This window comes from Lipotes vexillifer, unplaced genomic scaffold, assembly GCF_000442215.2.
Source record: "Lipotes vexillifer unplaced genomic scaffold, Lipotes_vexillifer_v1.1 scaffold470, whole genome shotgun sequence".
NCBI classification, from domain to species: domain Eukaryota; kingdom Metazoa; phylum Chordata; class Mammalia; order Artiodactyla; family Lipotidae; genus Lipotes; species Lipotes vexillifer.
In genome coordinates, this window is record NW_006799533.1 from 2,053,443 (window position 1) to 2,058,214 (window position 4,772).

The 4,772-nt window shown below is 51.9% G+C and overlaps 1 protein-coding gene and 1 non-coding gene across 2 annotated transcripts in view; both read left to right on the plus strand.

The window, feature by feature from the left end:
* Positions 1-4,772, plus strand: part of DHRS12 (dehydrogenase/reductase 12) — a 37,117-nt gene that overhangs the window by 7,337 nt on the left and 25,008 nt on the right. The gene's annotated exons all lie outside the window — the stretch shown is intronic.
* On the plus strand, positions 3,647-3,719 carry TRNAG-CCC (transfer RNA glycine (anticodon CCC)). The gene has a single exon. It is a non-coding gene; the product is annotated as a tRNA-Gly (tRNA).

The following is a 4,772-nucleotide window of genomic DNA, read 5'->3' on the forward strand; positions in this document are numbered from 1 at the left end:
GGCTGGGCCCGTGAGCCATGGCCGCTGAGCCTGCGCGTCCAGAGCCTGTGCTCCGCAACGGGAGAGGTCCGCGTACCGCAAAAAAAAAAAAAAAGTTCCCCCTTGAAGGCACTCTGGCTTAGTAACACAGTAGAATCTCTAATAAGAACAAAGGTAACAGTTCCAAAGTCCGAAGTGTTATTGCTAGGAGACTTAAAAATCATCACAGTAATAACGAAAGGAATGAGTAATCAAAAATGAATTAAGAAGTAAAAAACAAGCGGGGCCCACTTGTGGGGTCTGTGCACCTGTGCAGGTGGTACCCCGGGAAGCCGACCCCGATGGAGGCTCCTGAACTCCCAGTGTCAAGTGGAGAGGAGGGGGCTGGCTGGCAGTGACCACGGGCCCCTCACCTTCGCTCCAGAGCATGTTGCTTCCAGCCCCACCTGGAGTTTCCTCCTCTGTCCTGTGCACCTGCTTCTCCAGCAACTGCCCACAGCCGAGGGGCGGACAGCACCCTGCGCCCTCAGGCTTGGGCTGTGGCTAAAGGGAAAACAGATGCCCCAATCTAGAATGGACTATTTTGCCTCTGCTCATGAAGGTTATTCCACGTCTTGAAGTAACGTTTTCAAGGCAAGAGACTTTCCGCAGACTCCGCAGCCTCTTGCCATCAGATTCCTCCCGGAGGCTTAGGGCTGGCTGAGAGCTCGAGGGTCTCTAAATCTTCCTCTAACGTCTGCAAGGGCAGCTGCAATCTGGGGGCTGCAGTTCTTGAGATGGAAAGCTGGCCGTCTGCCTGCTGATAACTTTCGGTGGTACTGCTGCAGGATGCAACAGGAATACTAATCTCAGGCTATGGGCAGAGGAGGCTTTGTCTGGATTCCAGCCCGCTTTGGTTTGGGCTATGTTTTTCTACAAAGTGGATCTATATAGAAAAAGAGGACACGATGCTGTTTACGCTGTTGAGACCTCCTTATGTCCAGCTGCACCGTCTTTGGGAGGTAGTGCTGAAAGGGGGAGCGAGCATGTTTCCTGGGGCGGGGGGAGAGGGAGCCCTTCACCTGCGGCCTCCCCCCATTCACGTTCACAAACCCACGGGAAATCCTCCCCTCTTTTGTGTTTGTAAGTGGCCGCCAGCACTGAGCGCTTAGAGGGGCCGGGGCCGGTGGTGCCTGTCTGCTCATCCCAGCGGGTGTGGTTTCCCTGACTCGTGCATCCTCCAGGCTCTTCCCCGGGATCGGCTGCTCCTTCCTGTTTGTAAAGAGGCACCACTGCCCAGCTTCCTCAGGGGTATATGGGAAGGAGCGGGGCTCCCATCCGAGTGCCGGTCCTGTGCTCACGAAGCCTTGTGAGCTGGGGCAGTGTGCTTAGCTTCCCTGAACCTCAGTTTCCTCATCTGAAAAGTAGGGGTGATACTACTTTGTTCATTTTTGAACATCCCTTTGAGTGTGAGTGTGTCAGGCAGCATGCTGGGAGCTGGAGATTGACGTGGTAGAGGCAGTGCAGCCCCCCTCAGTCTTGTAAGGATTAAGCGATCGACGAGCACTTTCAGTGGGCCCGCCTGATCCGCTGTGTATCACGGTGGCGGGGGGGGGGAGCTGTGGGTGGCGTGGCTTCCGAAGTATGTGTTCCCCCAGCTCCCACGTCAGCCACCTCGTGCCTGCGTTTGACCAGCGGCGGGTATTAGAGGAAGGTTGGGAGGAAGCAGGTGGAAGGAATGGGGAAACAGGATATCTGGCCTCCGTGGCAACAGCTGAATCTCCGCTGAGGTTCCTGCTTCTGGGGGCGAGCCCTGCGCTCAGGCTCACATCACCCCCGCCCCTTGCTCCTGCAGCCTAGGGCTGGCTGGTGGGCGCTTCCTGCTGCTGCTGGTCTCTGGGTTTCTTCACCAGTCCCAGCTGAGTTCTCATCTCCCTTCTCCTCTGGGAAACCAATCCCTGCGTTCAATTCCCTCTGTTGAAAGTGGTTTCTGTTACACCCTGGCTGACATAACATGGTAGTGCTATGACATGGGAAGTTCAGGGCGTCATAGTATGTACAGCTCTTGATCCATAGAAGCTATTACTATTATTGCTGTTATCAACATTGTTTATGCTAATATTATTACCACTCCCAACCTTACATTCTCTGCTTTTCAAGTTCCCTAGTTCTCTTTCATCAGTGCTTGGGCCGGTAAAGCAGGGGGGGAGGGCACTGGCGGGACTGGTCCTGGGTGCATAGTTGGGTGGACATCAAAGAGGATGTGCAGGAGAGCCTGGGTGGGGTGTGTGGCAGGCCAGCCGAGCCAGGCGCGTGTGGGCAGGCTGGGCACCAGGGAAGGACAAGGTCACGTGGGAACCAGCTGCTTGGATGCACTGGCTTGGTAAGATCAGGTGTGTGGAGTACGGAGAGTTCAGTATCCTGCCACGGGGCTCTTTCTGGAGAGGGTGTGTGTGGCCCCAAGCTTGGGGGAAGGAGCGCTTGTCACAGAGCAAACTCTCAGTGCAGCAGCCACTGTGTCTGGCACAATGTTCCTGATGGGCCCAGGGAGAGAGTCAGAGTGGACCCTCCTTCAGCTCCTCGCCACATGCAGTTCATCACCACCTCGCTGCCTGGATAGAAGGGCACCAGGCTTTTGTCTGGCAGTTATCTCCTTGGGCAACTCTTTTTTTTTCTTTGGCCACACCGAATGGCATGTGGGATCTTAGTTCCCCGACCAGGGATCGAACCCAGGCCGCAGCAGTGAAAGCACAGAGCCCTAACCACTGGACTGCCAGGGAATTCCCCGTGGGCAACATTTTAAAAAAAATAAACTTTAAAATTTCAGAATAGTTTTAGATGCATAGAAAAGTTGTGAAAATAATGCAGACTTTCCATTTACCCCCACATCCAGTTTTCCCTTTGCTAACGTCCGTCTGACATGAGTATGATTCATTTGTTAAGCAAATGAACCAATACTGATACATTATTACTAACTAAAGTCCGTTCAGATTTCCTTAGTTTTTACCTAACACCCTTTGTCTGTTCCCAGATCCCATCCAGGATCCCACGTTACATTTAGTTGTCATGTCTCCTCGTGGCTGTGACAGTTTCTCAGACCTTCCTAGTTTTTGATGACCCGGACAGTTTTGAGGAGTGCTAGCCAGGGGTTTTGTATACTCTCCCTCAACTGGGATTGGCCTGTTTTGTTTCTCATTGATTAGAATGGAGTGATGGGTTTCCTGGAGAAAGATCACAGAGGTACAGTGCAACCTTTGCACTTCCTGATATGGCTGGAAGGTGCTGTCAGTGTGCCTTCTGTCTTGTGCAGATTGATCCCATCAACAGCAAAACACCAAGGTAAAAAACAGGGGTTTCTATTCTCCAGCTCTCCCAGGGCAACGTGGAATTCCACCTTCTTAAGAATTACTGGTTTAGCTTCCTGAGTACTAGACATTAATAGTAACTATCACCTCATTCCTACATAGTGATTTCTACTTCCAAGGGCACATTCATGTACTGTCTCCCCTTTACCCTTCAAACTCACCCTCTGCCCTGGGTAGAGGCTTCCCGTGATGTCAGCTCATGACTCCTGGGCCACCCAGCAGCTAGATGATGGTGGTTCACCTATAGGAAGGATCCCAGTTGAGTTTTGCTCAGTTTCAATAACCAGACTTGTATCCCAGGTTTAAAGAGTGAGTACGGGACTTCCCTGGTGGCACAGTGGTTAGGACTCTGCACTCCCAATGCAGGGGGCCCAGGTTTGATCCCTGGTCAGGGAGCTAGATCCCACATGCATGCCGCAACTAAGAGTTCACATGCCATAACCAAGGAGCCTGCGTGCCACAACTAAGACCCGGTGCGACCAAATAAATAAATATATAAATATATTTTTTTAAAAAGTGAGTATAGGGCCCCCAATGTCTCCTAGGTCCAGCCTCGTCGCGTGTCGATCAGCAGATCAGGGTTTTACACACTGGCACCTGCCTGGTTCCTTCCCCTGGTCACAGCAGACTGCTGGCCTCTCCTTCTGGGTGCATTTGGGCTTCCTAGTTTCTCGCAGAGGGAGCCAGATGATTCCCTTCACCTTTTCAGGACGCTTCATTTCACCAGGCTCCAAGGTTGATTTGTCTATAATGGCAAGTCCCTTTTCCCTGCTGCTGCCTCTTTTTAATTCTGCGACGCCTTGGGTGCTTCCAGGAAGCTCAAGGAGATTGAGGGATGATGAGAGTAAAACTGATTTTGGCTCACTTGAATTTTGTTGCTCATTTGAATTTTGTTGTTTCTTTGAGCCTGGCTTTGTGTGAGTGTCGCCGCCCTGCTGGTGGGAGGGAGTTCCAGGGTGGTTGCCGGGAAGTAGTCAGATCGAAAGGATTAGGTGTGTGGACCTGGTTTGCCGTCACTGGTAGACGCTCACGGCTGACCCAGGTGTGGGTCAGCAGCCTCATGTCCGCTCTGTCTGGGTGAGGGCCTTCAGAGGCTTTTTAGAAGAGCATAGTCCGGTACGGACAATGCTTTTCCTCTCCCCTGAAGGCAGAGGAAGATTCATTTGTTCCAGACTTAAGCCAAATATGGTATTCAAGCTGATTACAGACCTTCTGAGGCACGAAAATGTGGGATTGCTTCTGTTTTCTCATTCTCTGAGCCTTTGTCTCAGGGTGAGGAAATATGTTTTAAGATCAGTCAGTAGAAAGAAATTCTGACTTGGGTTCAATGGCTCAGTTAATGGGGAAACTGAGACAGGCACTGAGCTCTGCTTTGTCAAGGGAGTTACAGCTGTTGCTCAGAGTTTTGCCTGTAGGTTCAGCTCCCAGCAGCAGGAATCTGCCTTGGGT